Here is a 17,870-nt window from a genome sequence, read left to right on the forward strand (position 1 = left end):
TTGGAAGCTTAACCGACTGAGCCACCCAGGTGCCCCGTGGGATGATTATTTTGAGGCTATTGTTGAATGATCCAATTCATCTTTTTCTAGGCTTGAGGTCCAACTTCTGTGGAGCTTCCTACAGGAACCAACTCAGTCTTATTCCTATTAGGTCTTCAAGTATTTTCTTTAGGCACAGAAGACCACATCCATGTATGGGACTGAGATAGAATAAACATGACAAAGATACCTAAATGCACCTAAATGACTGGCACCCTCCTGTTCTGTGGGAGAACTCAGCTTCACACCCCAAGGTGGTAATGAGGGTAGGTAGAGATTAAGCTCTATAAAAACTCTTGGACAACAGGATTTGATAAGCTTCGGAACTGGTGAGTACATGGAGGAACTGGAAGGGTAGCCACCTTAGGAAGGCATGGAAACTATGCCCCTTCCTCATCCACATCTTGCCTCATTCATCTCTTCCATATGGTTGTTTCCAAGTTGTATCCTTTGATACTAAATCAGTAAATGTAAGTAAGCATTTGCCATTCTAGCAAATTCTTGAACCTATGGAGGGGGTCACAAATTCCAGCCGGTAAGTATAGGTGGCAATCTGGACTTGTAATTGGCATCTGAAGTGAGGGCAGTCTTACGGGACTGAGGCCTTGACCTGTGGGATCCAATGATATCTCCAGATAGATAGTGTCAAAACTGAGTTAAATTTATAGGACACCCAGCCAGTGTCCACTGAAAGTTGGAGAATTACTTGGTGTGGGAAAAATTTGCAAAGCTGCTATTGGAACTATTGGTAATAGAGGAGAAAAACAGTTTCCTTTTATAGTAGTGTACGAAGTTCCTAAACCTTGGGCTCACCTCAGAACATCACTGGCCCCCCACTGCCCTCTAGAAAGGGAATGACCTACACCTGGGCAAGGTTCCTGGCCTGCTTCCAGGATACACTCATGCTATCCAGGAAGAGGAGGAAGTACCAGGAGTACTGCTAAAGGCTGCACTTGCCACAATGTAGAGCCTCAGGATGTCGAACCTCAGAAACTTACTAACTTCTGCTTTCATCTGAGAGCTTTAATAGTTAAAATGCAGGATGAAATTGAGGCGCCTGGGGGTGCTGAGTCAGTTGAGTGTCCGACTTCGGTTCAGTTCGTGAATCTCACAGTTCGTGAGTTAGAGCCCCACACCGGGCTCTGTGCTGACGGCTCAGAGCCTGGAGCCTGCTTCAGATTCTGGGTCTCCTTCTCTCTCTGCCCCATCCCCACTCACGCTCTGTCTCTCTATCTTAAAAATAAATAAAACATTAAAAAATTTTTTTAAAATGCAGGCTGAAATATTTAACCAGTACCGCAAGACACATTGCCTTCTTCCACATGACATGCCTTGATATGCCTGATGACTTTGAATTCGCACATGAGCTTTTTATTTTCCTTAGCGTACACAGAAGTTGAGTTGGACAACTATTTTTCCCTTCATCAATCCATTCCAATCCTCTGGTGTGGGTGGGAGGAGAATGGTGCTAGAATTATCACTGTGTTTTTAAATTTTGTTTCCAAAAGATGCCATGGGCAATACATTATTGAAGGAGTTATAAGCTCCTCAGGAGCCTCCTGGGCGAAATCTGAAACCAGCTTCTGAATGCAGAGAGCAGGGAGAGACCAAAGGAAGGGGAGGGCCACTTGGATTGGTAGGTGGCAGTTTTAATAAGCAGAGGGAACTTACATATGAGGCTTGTCTTGGGCGGCAGCAAGATATGTGGATCCCTGCACCTGCCCACCATATCTTAAAAGTTTGTAGAGACCTTAACTAGGTTCAGTCACATATACCGTGCAGGCGTTGTCAATACCAAATCACTATCTCGAGGTTATGTGCTTGGAGCAGCCTCTGAGGGCAGGAAAGGAAGGAGCACCCACATTCCAAGGAGAGGGGAGAGGGTGAGAAGCTTCTGAGAGCCCCAGGGCCTGCTCAGGAATCAACCAGTGGCCATGTCTTTTTGATGACCTTCCCCAACAGAAGCCCCAATCTCCTTCATAGCTGTTAGTCATGAGGGCGAGTTGACTTGTAGGGATGCATGCTGGGATTCATGGGGCTTCCCCTGCCACACTCAGTGTGTTGCTCCCTGGTGCCCGAGGCACTCACCTTACTGTGACCATGGACTGGAGACTGTGGGAAAGCCGGAAGGACATAAGGGGAATAAGGAGGGAGGTCAGAGATGAAAACTCCGTCCTCCAATACGATTATCAACTTGTTTTCCCCTGTCAAAGAATGAGTTTAATTATGCACCATTTTCCTGGTGCCCTGGAAGAACTAATGGTAATGCCAAGGCAACCAAGACATGCCTCAATTCATGATCAAGGCTAGAGAAATAACAGCCTCTGAGGGAAATGCTAGCACTTGCCCAGACTCAAACGGAAACTGCCAGCCTAATGTCCACTAGTCTGGCATCACAAATACATGGGCATCAATGTTATTTCACTAGAACTCAACCCTTTATCACAAATTACTAGTATCGTATTTTTCAGGAAAGCATATTCCTTTATTAAAGGTTAGCTCCCACCTGCCACTCTTTATTTTCCATCCACAGTGCTCTGAGATGAACTAAGTCCTCTTTCAGCACTCAGGGCAGGAAGGTATCTCTGGGGTGGTGAAGGAGACACCCCCTGTTCTCTCTCCTTTGGCCCCTGGCCGGGACTGCTGGCAGAAGTGCACAAGTTACACCATCTAAGATGCCGTGTAGGAATATTCCCTTCGGGGAAGCCGAATGGGGGCCAGCACTGGAGGGGAGAGCAGCTGCACTGAACAGCTTCCCTGGAGCAGTCTCAGACACACCATCTTTCTGGGAAGTGCAGCCAAGAATGTCTGCGGAGCCAGGTAAGGAGATGAGGCAATGTGGGAGCAAACCAGGTATGCGGCTTTTCTCTGAGGAAATCTGAGGAGGGACAGGAGGAAGAGCGAGCATGCCTCACTGGTTACTCACCGTCCAATAACAGGAGAAAATGGGCTTCTGGAAGTCTCAAACAACAGCAGCACCAGCAATAAGAGTTCCTTAAGAAATTCCCTTTGCCGATGAGTGTTCCCATTTCCTCTCACACAGCAGAGAACGAAAAAGGGAGGTTGTGACAGGACATGCTGCAAGTCATGTAACATCTGAAACGAGGGATTCTAAGAGGAAGAGAAGAGGGATAGTCTTTTACTCTCATTGCGAAAATCCCCCATTGCTGATCCACTAAAGAGAACTGATTATCTGGAGAAATAATGGATTAATAAAACTATTATTAATAAATAATGTTATTTATTAATACATTTATTAATAGTCATCAATATTATTAATAAGGGGAAATAAAATGAGGCATTACCCTTGTTAATTGTGGGAAAATTTTTTCATTAAAAAAAAATAGGTTTAACTTAGGAGAGCCTGGCTGGCTCAGTCTGCAGAGCATGTGACTTTTTTCTTTTTTTTCTTTTCTTTTAAGCAGGTCTCACACCCAGTACAGGGCTTGAACTCTTAACTCTTGAACTTGAGACCCTTGAACTCAAGACCCTGAGATCAAGAGTCAGAGGCTTAACCAACTGAGCCACCCAGGCACCCCTAGAGCCTGTGACTCTTGATCTCAGGGCTGTAAGTTCAAGACCCATGTGGGGTATAAAGATTACTTAAAAATAATATCTTTAAAGAAATTAGCTTTAGCTTAAATATGATATATCTCACCACGGACTTCTTATAAGTTAGAATCTAAGCAAAGATCGTAAATGGAAAATAATTTTAACAAACCCATAGAGTTTACAATAATATATTACCTTTGGTGCAGCATAACATCCTTGTAACACATACAAGAAAACTTAATTAGACATAGAAAAATGACTACTTTTCCCATTTCTGAAAAATTATGAATGACATTTGTTAATGCTTTAATAGCCTCATATTAAATATTTCTTCTGTAAAACCAAACAGCAATTTAAAATTGATTATATTGCCTACTGTTGCTATAATTTATGATTGGTATCCCCTATGCATCTGATGGCAAAGGGAGTTTGCTGAGGAGCCTATACATGGATAGACAGCCCCCTCCACACGTGTGTAAAATCAACATTTTCAAGTCATGCTACCCAAATACATGTGTTATTAAACGTTGAATATAGGGGTGTCTGGGTGGCTCAGTCAGTTAAGCGTCTGACTTTGGCTCAGGTCATGATCTCACAGTTTGTGAGTTCGAGCCCTGCATCAGGCTCTGTGCTGACAGCTCAGAGCCTGGAGCCTCCTTCAGATTCTGTGTCTCCCCCTCTCTGTGCTCCTCCCCCGCTCATGCTCTGTCTCTCTCTCTCTCTCTCCTTCAAAAAAAAAATAAAAACATTTTTAAAAATTTTTTTTAAATAAATAAATAAACATTGAATATAGAATTTAGGAGCTGATTTTCACTTCTTAAAATCCTTTTTACTGTATTCATTTTTTGTAGGTTTCCTCTTGTAAACCTTGGTTGGGTGTGTGTGTGTGTGTATTTTTCTCCTGCTTTAAAAATAATACATGCAAAAAAAATAAATAAATAAATAAATAAAAAATAATACATGCAAGGGGCACCTGAGTGGCTCAGTTGGTTAAGCATCTGACTCTCGATTTCAGCTCAGGTCATGATCTTATGGGTTCATGAGTTCAAACCCCTCATCGGGCCCCTCGCACTGACAGTGCAGAGCCTGCTTGGCATTATTTCTCTCCCTCCATTCTCTGTCCCTCCTGCACACATTCTCCCTTTCAAGATAAATAAATAAACTTTAAAATAATAGTAATAGTAATACATGAATAGAATTCAATATAATTTAAGTACACAAATTCAAATAGTACCAGAATATACAATAACAGACAATGAAAGGCCCCAACAATACCACTCATAAGGCCAAAGAGTCTGATGTTTTCCATGAAAACATTGGTTTTAGACTGCCTGCATTCAAGCCCCAAATTAGCTACTTGTTACCAATGGGCTGTTGGTTGAGTTATTTCCATCCATGAAAAGCGGTAACAACAAAACCTACCCCCAAATGTTGTGAATAATCAACAAAATAAAACACATAAAACATAGTACAGTTCCCAGCACATACTAAGAACCCAATAAATAACAGCTTTGCCTCTTCTTCCCCCTCCTCCTCCTCCTCCCCCTCCTCCCCTCATCCTCAAATCCTGTTTGACAGGCAACCACCTTCAATGCTTTGATTTAATTTTAAGTTACTTCATTATTCTCAGTGACTTAAAGATCCTTTCAGTTCACTTCCCTTTAACAGATACTGAGGCCTATTTCTCTGAATTTACAGGAACCAAATTCTGTGGATTACAACTAAATCCTAGAATAAGCAGAAGCAGAAAATTAAGACAGCATCTGCCCTTTTTCTCTGCTACCTATTGGAATTTCCAATTACTCATTTACTATCACCAGGAACAAATGTGATAGGCCCATTCACAAATGGGTCTTCCTGACTTATTTGGGCATAGATTAGAAAAGACTTGTGCAGCTAAGTCATTGTGGTTGATATCTATAGGGAATCTACCTTCTCTGCCCTGTGAATCCAACATATCTCCTCTACCTTCATGGATCCAGCCCAATTACACATTCATTCTCTATGGTCCACTCGGGGCTCCACAAATTGCTCATCAGGCTGTCCATCTCATCCCTCATGGCTGTAGCCCCTTGAAAGAACCTAGTGTTGGCATTTCAGCTTTGATTCCTAATGCTTGGCATGCTCTAGCAGTCCTCCAGTCTGGAGGTCGCTGGCATGAGCTGTACGTAACAATCTATTGTGGTGTGCGGACCTACAGTCAGTTCCGCTATAATGCCTGTTTTGAAAATGAGAATTTATTCCAATGTGACAAAGTTAGGAGAAATTTTAGGACCATGCTAATTTTGCAATTGCTTGTGCCGGTTTCATCACCAGGCCCATACAAAAAACTGCACCTGGCTGAACTGGGCTGCACAGGAACCATCACAACGCATGCACACACTCATCTCTTGAGGACAGTGAGCTCCACATGTGCCGTTTCATTTACTGCTGCAACTTTCTACACCTGCAGCTTTCCATCTGACTTCAGGAAACCTCTTTCAATGACTCACAAGCTGCAACCCTGGCCTACCAACCACTTGACCCTACTCCTCCCCTTGCATTGTTCCTCTCTTCTCTCGGCCTATTTTGTATTTTTTCTTCTGTTCTCTGTTCTTTTTCTCTGTTTATTCTGCTTTCTCTCACTCCTTTTCTATCTCCCTATTGTTCTCTTCCTCTGGCACATAGGGTGGGAGCCATGGGAACAAGGTGGGCATGCCTTGTGAGCAATTGTAGGAGTGCTCACTCTCATAGACAAAGGAGACATTTTTCAAGGTAAAGTGACATATTTATTTCAGTTGATGTATTTCTTCACCATTTACCATGGATAAAACCATGCTACCTTTTCATTATGTTACTTTCTTTTTTATAATGTATCATTGATGAAATTTTTTTAAGTTTATGTATTTATTTTGAGAGAGAGAGAGCACAAGTGGGGAGAGGCAGGGGAAGAGAGGAAGAGAGAGAATCCCAAGCAGGCTCTGCACTGTCATTTCAGAGCTCGACATAGGGCTTGAACTCACGAACCCGCAAAATCATGACCTGAGCTGAAGTTGGATGCTTAACCTACTGAGCCACCCAGGTGCCCCATTTTTGAGTGTTTACCCCAATCCCAGCCCTATAGCTTCTACTGCATGATTTTTGCATAGCATAGTGAGACTTAGGAACGCATATGTTAGGAATAGTAGGACTGACAATATCTACCATCTCTATAATTTATTGAATTTTAGCAGATTCTCAAGGGAATTCATTATTATTCAAGAAAAGTTGAAGAACTTTTGGTCTAGACAAGTTCTCTCCATTATAAATGTGAGCTGCTTATGTAACAAATATTGTTAAGTAATGAAAAAGTAAAAAGAAACAGGTTAAATTAATGTTAACAATGTTTTATTTAACCCAACTGTTGTCATTTAAACACATAGTCAGTATAAAGTATATAAATGAGATATTTCTTTTTTTGTACTACGTCTTTGAAATATGGTGTACATTACAGTACAATTCAAGTACTCAGTAGTCACATATGGCTAATGGCTACTGTTAACAGTGTATCCCTAAAGGATTCCTGTCCTTTTGACCAGAAAAAGATAGAAGCAGGGAAGAAGATAGCTGATTTATATTTCTCAGATAATGTAAATAAAGCTAAAAGGTAGTTTTGGTTAAAGAGGACCTGATATGCTTTCTAACCTGATTCAGATTAATGCCTTGCTTAGTGTTAGATTTGATATGGTCCAAAGGTGGGAAAAACGTGCACCCATCTAAATATATAATCTAATCTATTCCATGTGGAACTCCTGGGAATACAGAGGAACTCTTCTCTTTGCAAACTGCCATCTCTTAGACTATGAGACTTATGAGCAAACTTTTCACTAATAGTTCTTCTAACAATAAGAAACATAATTTTAAAAATAGCTTTCATGGGGGTGCCTGGCTGGCTCAGTTGGAAGAGCATACAATTCTTGATCTTGGGGTCCTGAGTTCGAGCCCCACACTAGAGGTAGAGATCACTTAAATAAATAAATAAACTTTAAAAAATAGCTTTTGTGAACAAAACAAGAAAAAGACACACATTTAAGTTGATTTACATAGGATGCAAAATTCATAAAGGATTTATTCATAAAGAAATTAATTCCTAAAGAACCCATCTTAGAAAAATGTAAGCTTTCAAGTGAAAAGTTTCCAAGTTCAGTTGCTTCGAAGTATCAATTTGATCATCAGCAGAACACCTTCATAGTTTTCTGAAATTTTTTAAGGTAATTCTTTCTTCATGAGAAATACTATGCAAATGCCAAATATGTAAAGTCAAAGCTCCATTCCCTCCTCCCCAGCGTTATGTGGACTGTTGCAGCTCTATAGAGCATCACTGAAAAAAAAAAAAGGAAAAAAAAGAAAAAAAAACCCTAATAGCTCTATCATTAGAATAATCTGGGTAGAAAATTAAATTAAGCACTTAGGGAAATGCAAAAGATGTGAAAAGCAGTGCTGGACTTAACAAACTTAAAATATATCATCTGAAAAGACAGAACTAAAAACAAATACATAAAAAAATTAGAGAACAATTATGTGAGTCCAAGAGTAAATGTAAAAGTTGAAGAAGGGGTGCTCTGGTCTCTTTAATTCCTACACTCTAATGCAGAGTGACTTTATAAGTAGGCTAAGTAAGCATTAGTCCACATATCACAGTTTGAGAGGCAAAGGGCATGACCCCCCTTCCAATAATATCTCCCAAAATTCCCACTTTGGGGCAGTTGTCTATGTGGCTTGTAGGTCCTAACTGAACATGCACTCATGTGTACAAACCCTCTCCAAACTCAGGATGAAGGAACATAGCAGCACATTGGGGTCAGTATCAAATCAGTCTTAGCCCTGACTGCTCCTACCCCATGATCCAGAATTGGGATCCTGCCATAAATCCTCCTGACCCCAGAGCCCCGCTTCAGGAATTGTGTCTTGTCTTTACTTCAATTCATGCCTGGTACTCCAGGCCTTCCAGCACTGGAGTCCTAGAATATACGAACACTTTAAACACTCACCCTCCCCGTTCTTTCCAGAGCGTAGAAAAAAATCCCATACCTAAACTCTGGTAGCTATGGCTGGATCTTGGCCTCTCGCTAACATTGCCACTTGCCTACATCTTTACCTGGTGTTGTCTGGGGTGTTAGGATGATCTGACCCTCCAGCTTATCAAGGTTGGGTAAAGTTTGACTTAGGAGCTCTGGCTTTCTACCCTGTTATTTTTCCTTCACCATTCACGGAGCACTCCTCACAAAGATGCCTTTTTGAGAGGAAAGTATTGTAATTTCTATCAAGGAAATGCAGCTCTTGTCTTCCCTGCTAAACAGCACCTCCCCCACTCTTTATTGTCTATTGCTTGGAGATTGCTTCATTCTCCACTCTATTCCCAAGGGCCTGTCCATTTTCTAGAAGCAACCCTTCTCCCGTCTGCTCTATCTTACTAGCAGCACTGTCTCTGAAACCTACCATTAGAAACACTTCCTTTGAAAGCTTAGAGATTCTCCAGAGCTCCTTATTAAATGCATATATCCCTAGGCGAAACAGAAAAAGTTGAATATGTATAGACAGAATCTTCACATTAAACACCTTTAAAACACAGAATATAGTACTATAATAAAGAATATAATAAAGATTTAGAAATGGTTTAATACAAGTATTTGATAAATGAATAATATATATGGCTCAACATACTCTACTCCGTGAAAGTCAGGAGTCCCAGAAAACCAACTGATGAATTCAGTGAATTCTGAAAATCTTTAATTATAGTTCAGACAACAATATTAACTAAATTAATGAATTTCCAAATATCTTCTATATAGGAAGGTATAGATTGCAGTACTGATACAACAAGGCGTTTAATAAAAAAAGGTAATTGTCCAGTGATAATTCACTCCCTGTCAATATTATTTACTAGCATAAAGATGTACGCTATTTGAATAGCCTACTGACTACTAGATCCGGTTACTGAGAATTAGTTATACAAGACTAATACTCACCCTAATAAATTAAGAATAGTTGTGTTTTATGTCCTCCTTTATGATATGAGAAAGGAAAAGTTCATTTAAAAAAAAAGGATTATGGGGCACCTGGTTGGCTCAGTCGGAAGAGCATGGAACTTTGAACTCGGGGTCATAAGTTCAAGCCCCGCGCTGTGTGTGGAGACTATTAAAAAATAGTAATAATAATAAACTTGAAAAAATAAATTTAAAAAGAATTATAATTATCTAGATAGCCCAACTACAGTATCACTATTAAATGTTAGGAAAGAATCTATTTTCACAAACTACATTGACCCATGTTTCCAATCAAGGAAAAACTTGTATGTAGAAAGGGTATTTAAAGATCAAACAATTATAATTTCTTCTGCTGTCTTTTCACTCGCAAGTTGGTGAGCTAACTATTGCAGGAAACCAGCAGAGGGAGCACCGACCATTGTTTTTTTGTATGTGTGCTCTAAAAACAAAGGGACTATCTTTTCTTTACACTTTAGACATTTTATCAAGATTGGCAAAACCTTCGTAAAATACAAATATGATTTGTGACTGATAAATTTTCTTTTCAATCCTTTTTATTAAATCAGGACTGAAACATTTTCTTTGTTAATATTTTAGTTAAGAAAGTAACACATTTTGTACAAAGTGAAACAAATCAGGAAAAGAAGTTTAAAAAGTTAATAATCTCTTACCTCCCCTTGAGATCCTCTGTGTTATAAACAGACTTGTATGTGTCTTTTCATATCCTCATTAAAACAAGGGGGAAAAAAGTTGTAGGAGTTCCTCACTTGTTTTTTTTAAGTGGGGTCCTACTAAAAAAAAAGCCTATCTGTAGGTAGCAAAATACCATGAAACATCCATGAATATGCAGTGGATTCAAGAGGAAGTATCAAATAAACACAGTGTCAAGCCATATAGAAACCATGTGTGTACAGAGGGTCAAAAGCATAGAATACCAAAATGATATCAGTGCCTTCCACATGGAAAAAAAAAAAAAATCTAAACACATCTCAATGAATGTGTGGATCTGGAAAAACAAATAAACAAGCCAGAATGCTCAATATCCTTTTAAAATGCCATGAGGAATACTAGGTGAGTTAATTTCTAGTATACAATTTATATTACCAAGCTCTTCACAAAACAAAAGGAAAACAAAACAACCATAATAAAACTCAACCACTCAAACTTTTTAAAAAGTGGAATGTATTAAAATGGATTTTTTTTCAAATTCACAATATTTCACATATTCCAATTGAAGTAGTGGACCAAACCCTTTCCATTCAAAGCTGTATTCCATTCATTTGCATAATTTAACTGGAAAAGAAAAAAGGATGTAGCCATAGATATGGCCAGAAGAGGCCCTCCATCCCATCCCATTGAGAGAATCCATGTATTTCTCTATAGGTTCCTACACTCATCCAACCTCACCTCTTTGCAAAGAGAACCTTCTAAATAACTGGTTCCAGGTCCCAGAGAGACCTATCTAGCCGGCTGGTAGCTAACTTCTGAAGATTTATCTTTGTGAGCCCAGGAAAGTTGCAGAAGCTTCCATAGCCCTGGCTGTCTCCCCACTTCCAGTTAACTCAAACAGCCTTCCTTATTTTCCTGTGTCTCTGAATACCCACTTTAGACAGAACCTACTAGAGGTTTCCCTCACCTTTGCCAGTTCCCTATGCACCTTGATCATATAGCATGTGGCTATGAAGGAAACATTGCAGGGGTGGAAGGAAAGGGAAAGAAAGGGATGAAAAGAGAGAAGGGAAGAGAAAGATAGAGCAAAAGAGCAAAAGAAAAGGCTGAGAGAAAGCTGACCAGGATAGGAAGGGAAATTCCCTACAGGGAGGATTATAGAAAGAATTCCTTCCGGAAGCGGGGAGTAATTAATCAGCTGTGATTTCCTTTCCATCTCCCCAAAGCAGAAAAAGTCATTTTATCTGATTTATTTTTCTCCTTTTTGCTAAGGGACTTAGGGATACCAAAATTTTTTCAATGACCGCACCTTCGTGAGAAAATAAGAGAACACAGCATACTGATCCTCATCTGATAGATGAGGAAAACTGAGGAATGGAGAGGTCAAAAGCCTGGCTCAATGTCACAGGAAAGGCAGTCACAAAGTTAGGATAAGACCCTGGGTTCTTGACTCCAGCCCTTTACTTTATCCACAAAGTCAACACAAGCAGTCTAGATTTGTTATCTCACCCCCTTCTTTCTCAAAGGCTGAGTGACAAAGAGTGCTTAGTGTGATACTGAGTGTAAATGACAGCACAGGAAGTCCATTCTCAGGGCAAGCTGTGAGACTGGCAGCTGAACGGGAGGCTAGAAAGCAAGTCTGTGCAGAGCACTTTCAGTCTACACTCGCTATCTCACCCCTGCAGCAGCCAGAGTCTGCAGGACCATGGGAGGAGATGTGAGGCTGTCGGGAACATCAGCAGGTTGAGAGTCCACTTAACTCATCGAGTCCTGAGCATCTCTTAGCAAAATGAAAGGCTGTGACTTAACCAGGAGGGAAGGAGTCACTTACAGAAGTGGGTATTTCGTATCATTCAGAATACGTGATTTATATAACTCACATATGAATTCTGAATTGTATTCTGTAATCATTTATATGATCGTATACATAGTTATTGTGCAAATTTTCAAGGAACATTGTTTTCTGACATGGTATTAACCTCAGAATTGAACTCTTTGAAACCTGTTAATACAGTTCTCAAGGAAGTCTATCCAGTCACATATCACATGTTTGAAGTTAGAAATGCTGAAAGTAAAGAAATGTTACATCTAAACAGGTTCAGGATGTATCAACCATATATGCAAGAACATTTATACGGACACCACACCCACTGCTGCGTTCACAGGCTTCACCTGAGCCATGGTGTATATACAAAGTAAAGTGTGCCGGTCTAGCTTACAGCTCAAAGACGGATTTATTGTGCTGTTATGGCACTGTCATTTACTCAAAACACAAAGAAAAAGAAGTAGATGAAGAAAAGAATAGAAACAGAAGCCTACAGTAGCTTAATTCTATGTAAATTCCATTATTATCTTCCTGTAAACATACTTTTTACTGTAATTGTTTTATTATAAATGAGTAATCTCTTTAACAAAATGAAGGAGAAAAATAAACTTATCATACAGATACAGATAAGAAAGCATCCCGAAATATAATTAAGTAGTTTCTTACATAATGCTAAGCTATGATCAGTAATTCTTTTTGTAATTTTCAAGTAGTGGTCAAAATAGCATATGAAAGAGATGTGTTACCTAATCTTTATATCTAATCTTGACTGTTTAATTATATTCAAATTGATTAAAAGAGATGTAGTGCCCTAAAACTTGACAGATACTCAAATACATTTCCTTCCTAATTCTAAATGTCCACAAGTTGTGAAAAGCTAATCTCTGACACACACACTGACCAATCATACAATATTTCCATATAGAATGGATCTGTTCAAAGTACCAGTCATCTATGAAATAAAGAGTAATCATCACAGAAGGGAGTTATTTTATGTCACTTATTTATACTCAAATTTCTAATTATTCTTAAAGTCAATCAGAAGTTGGCAGATTTTTCCAGAATCCAGAGGGCAAACATATTCAACAAGGGAGACACACACAGAGACACAAAGAGACAAAAAGAGTCCACAATGTACTTTCTTAAAATACCAGACTACTTCAGTTACGACATATGTACTAGCTTGGGGTTTCTAAATCAACAGACTGAAGAAAAACTGCCTTGTCATCAGAACTTCGAAATATATGGATCTCACGAGAAACAAATTCGTGAAGCTGTAGATCTACAACCAAACTCTGTCTGTAAAAGAAAACAAATTTGAGCTGTCCACGTTGAGCAACTTGACCAATACACTAGAAATTGCACCGAAACTATTCTGACAGGAGACTGGGCTCATTTTCCTTTCCAAAGTGAGAAGAGAATAGATAAGAGACACGCATCGCAGCAAACAGAATGCAAAACTGGAAAGCCTAAATAAAAAAAAGACCGATGAAAGCATAACATTAAAAAGAGAAGTGTTTAGCTGTTAAATCATCCAAATTGCTTTGCCAAATTTTGACATGCTTGACTTCCTGTAGTAAAAAAAAAAAAAAAAAAAAAAAACCTTCTTTTTTTTGTTTTTGAAAAAAAAAAGTGAGGAAAAATAACCAGCTGTTCCTTGTATAGTTCAGGAAACGAGTTTGATTTATTACTTTAAGGTTATTTTTGAATGAGCTGCTTGTGGCAGCCAGAGTGCAAGAAAAGTCACTGAGGCCTGTCCACTTGAAGGGCTCAAACTGTTTCCTGAACAGTCCTTCACTCTGCACCTCCGACGGCTATTATTGACAACGTGTGACTGGGGCCTTCCAGGATTTTAAAACAGCAGGGGTCCCGGCCAAACAATCGGGCTGTCAATTACCTTTTCCCCTGTTGTGAAAAAGGGACCCAAGACAATGCAACTTCTCAGCAGGGAGGTGTGCGGCTCCAGCACGTAACCCCCTCTCGCACCGTTCCGCATTCAAATCCAAGTAAATGCCTGGTGCCTTCACTTTTGTCTGCGTGTGTCAGCTCCAACCAGAATTACTGCAAGGTAGATGTCTCCATGGAAGGATTTTTACGTTCTTGCTAGGGCAAAATGGACTCTGGATATTGTTGTCTCTGGGCTCCGTGGACATTTTTTTCTAAGATCCATACAGACACAAAGAGTGCCCCGCTCCCAGCCCCTTTCTGTAGGCTTGTCCTCCAGGAACGCCCAGCCCTCTCTACCTATATTGTGGCTTAGAAACTTCCTGTGGGCATTGACGACTTGCTGTGAGGACTGTCCATCATCCCTCCCCTTTGTCTGGCAGTCACTGCCATCCGAATTTGACTGACTGAGGAAGCCTGAGTTATTTGTAAAGAACAACAAGGCTTTTCATTCATAATTTTAGTAGGGGGACAGGGTGCTAATGACTGAGCTTGAATAACTAGGGAATGTGGTATTCAAGGCAGGAAGAAGCCCAAACCGGCTGCCAAATGAGGGAAGGAGAGGATGTAGGTGAAAAGTTCCTGGGTAAAAAGCCAAACAATGACATGAGGATCACACATATATACAAATACAAATCAAGTTTTTAAAAGGTGAGACAATCGAAAAGGTGGAAGCAGGAAGGAGGGCAGGGAAAATCTAACAGGATTTCATTAGCTTTGGGGTCAAGTTACATGGCAGAGTTTACAGAATCTGAAACCCATAAAGTGTCTACGGAGGAAGTGATCTTTTCTTCCACTGCTGGTTCTCCTACAAAAACAAAAAGTTAAAAAAAAAAAAAAAGAAAAGAAAAAAAAAAGTAAAACTGGTTTTTACTCTCTTTTGGTACCTTTCATATGTTCAGACAAAGAGAGTTTGTTTTCCGAGGGTATTCAGCCTGGCAATCAAGTCTGGGTTCCAAAGAGCTTACTTTTGGGGTTTCTACTGAATTTTATGTGCATGCAGCATAAACACAATATGTAATAATTTTACATACCTGCTGCTTCCCAGGAGGAGAAATTATAAAAATGTAAATTTCTAGTTGAGTAACTGTATAACTCAGTATTAGGAGATTTATTTTTCTTGCTACAATAATAAAATCTTGTTTTGGATTTTCTTTATTAAGAAATTAAAAGTATCACATTGACATTTTTACATGCATGATTTTATACACAGATTCATAGGAAATAATCCCAAATAACAATGTTGCACATTTTAAATCTATTACGAAGTAGCAGAATAATGCAAGCTGCTTTTTAAAAAACCATTGTAATTCCCTAAGTGAAGAATGTTTCAGTCATTACTAGAAAATGTTTACTATGTCTCTTTTGTTAAAGCAAGTTAGCGAAAGGTAAAGTTGAACAATAAAAAAATGCTGATTTACGTGGAAAATAAATTTCCACATACAAATTTTAGACAATGAGATTCTTTAGGTTTATCTAGCTCTACTGAGTCTATTAGGACTCATGGTCTTAAGGAGTACAGAGGGCTACTGAGGCCCAAAGTCAAAGTTCAGACTCTGGGCTGGGTGCCTTACCTTACCCTAAGTTCTTAGGTCATAAACTGACCCAACAAATATTCTTTAAAACCGAGGCGGTAACTACAAGTACTAGGCGATTATAATCCATTATCTCATTTCATTGTGACAAACATCCCATTCTGATCAATAAGGAAACTGAGGCACAGAGACGCTCCAGTACTTTTCAATACTTTCCAACTATTTCCACTGGAATATCCAACGAAGGCAAAGGACTGTAAATATGCTCCTGCAGCATTCCAAAATTAACCTTAAGTAGGTCTCAAGTGGGATTTCATCATCATCATCATCATCATCATCACCTCATCATCATCATGGTCATTATTAGCTGCTTGTGTTTTAAGAATTTAAGTGAATGAAACTACGCACACCATGTTTCTCTTATGGCTGCCTGTGTCCCCCGGTATATCCTGTGAATCCTTAGTGTTTTCCCCCCACTTTACTGAGGTATAATTTAAAAAATTGTAATATATTTAAAGTGTACAACGTGATGATTGATATATGTATACATTGTGAAATAATTCCCACAAGCAAGTTAATTAACATGTCCATCACCTTACATAGCAACTGGTTTGTTTGGATTTTTTTCTTTTCTTTTGGTGAAAACACTTAAGATTTACTCTCTTAGCAAACTTCAAGTATACAATACACTATTTTTAACCATAGTCATCATGCTGTAAGTTAGAACCTCAGAACTTATTCATCCTATAACTGACAGTTCATACCCTTTGACCAACCTCTCCCAATTTTCTCCGTCCCCTAGCCTCTGACAACCACCATTCTACACTCTGTTTCTATGAGTTTAAATCCTTAGGTTGTTGAGAACAGGTTTAAGTAATTTACCTCAAAACTTAGAATTAATGATTAGGTAAGAGTTCAATCACAGTCTAATGATTCTCGATTCAAAACCAAGTGAAGAACACCATGCTCTTTCACTTAGAACCCTTTGGGACTTAAAGCTCAGGCCATGGAACCATGAATGGCATATGCCATGTTTGGCCAGGCCCAAGTAGTACGTATGTTTTGTTTTTCACTCCAGACTTCCTTGTCAACTGCCTTGGCCCTCTCATGTAAATATAAATGTCAATAACTAGATCTCTGGGGCACAAAAAAGGAAGGAAGGAAGGAAGGAAGGAAGGAAGGAAGGAAGGAAGGAAGGAAGGAAGGAAGAAAGAAAGAAAGAAAGAAAGAAAGAAAGAAAGAAAGAAAGAAAGAAAGAAAGAAAGAAAGAAAGAAAAGAACACCTTGATTTTAGCATTCAGTGATTTCTTTATTGTAAACATACCCATCTTGGCTGATTTTCAAACCTAATATTGCTAGGTGTAGAGACGAGAAGAGATATCCACAATCAGCCCTTGCAAGCAGGTATGAGCCTGTTCTAGTATCTTCATCTATCTATACTTTGATGTCTATTCTATTTTCTGTTCTTGTTCTTGGTGAGCTATGAATCTCTATTACAGTCTTGTTATAATAACACAATGACTTTCATTTATTGAAGAGTTATTGTAGGTCAGACTTCTAAAATTCCAACGCATTATCCCTCACAATGATGGTTGGACATAAGAATAGTTATATCCTCACTTTTTACTACCACTGTGTGGGGGGGGTGAGGGTGGGGGGAAAGGAAACTAAGACAGTGGAAGATGGAGAAATTTATACAAGTCCTCCCTCCGAGATCAACCTAAATCAGACTATGTAAAAGATCTTATCTGATTTTTTTTAAATCTCCAAGTGGAATTCTAATATGCAGTCAGGGCTGAGAATCACTGAATTTGAAAACAAAGCAAGGACTCTTGTTATTTGAAAAAAATATTTAATAGGCTGCCAACTGAATGTGGCTAACTTTATGTTAGGTCTTGAATAAAGCTTAATTCACACTTCTATAAAGGATTTTTAAAATAAATATTCATCAAATATTAAGCATAAGTGGGATTTGATGGAAGTCATCAAAATATACTAGAGATTTTTGGTAAAATCCCCACTCTATTACTGAAGTACACTAAATCCCTCCCAATCCCAGCTGATTTGATTTATAATACATGCTGAGCAGGAATGCTGGTGACTACCACATGGAAGATGCCTTTTGCCACTTAAGTACCATGGACGCAGGATGTCTGACATTATCTTAAATTTCAGAAGTATCATGATCCACTAATAACCGGAAAAGTGGTCAAGAAGATAGGGCATGAAAGCAACTTATTTTAACAATTCTATAAAGTTCTTGAGAAAAGCATGCCAAATACAGGAACACAATCATTTTTT

At 39.1% G+C, this 17,870-nt stretch overlaps 1 long non-coding RNA gene across 2 annotated transcripts in view; it reads right to left on the bottom strand.

Annotated features, from left to right (window-relative positions):
- Positions 1–17,870, bottom strand: part of LOC131483800 (uncharacterized) — a 334,156-nt gene that overhangs the window by 305,673 nt on the left and 10,613 nt on the right. For both annotated transcript variants that reach the window (XR_009247928.1, XR_009247929.1), the window contains exon 2: positions 2,966–3,150. This is a non-coding gene — a long non-coding RNA (uncharacterized LOC131483800). The remainder of the gene's footprint in view (positions 1–2,965; positions 3,151–17,870) is intronic.

This window comes from Neofelis nebulosa, chromosome 1 (genome assembly GCF_028018385.1).
Source record: "Neofelis nebulosa isolate mNeoNeb1 chromosome 1, mNeoNeb1.pri, whole genome shotgun sequence".
In the NCBI taxonomy this organism is placed as follows: domain Eukaryota; kingdom Metazoa; phylum Chordata; class Mammalia; order Carnivora; family Felidae; genus Neofelis; species Neofelis nebulosa.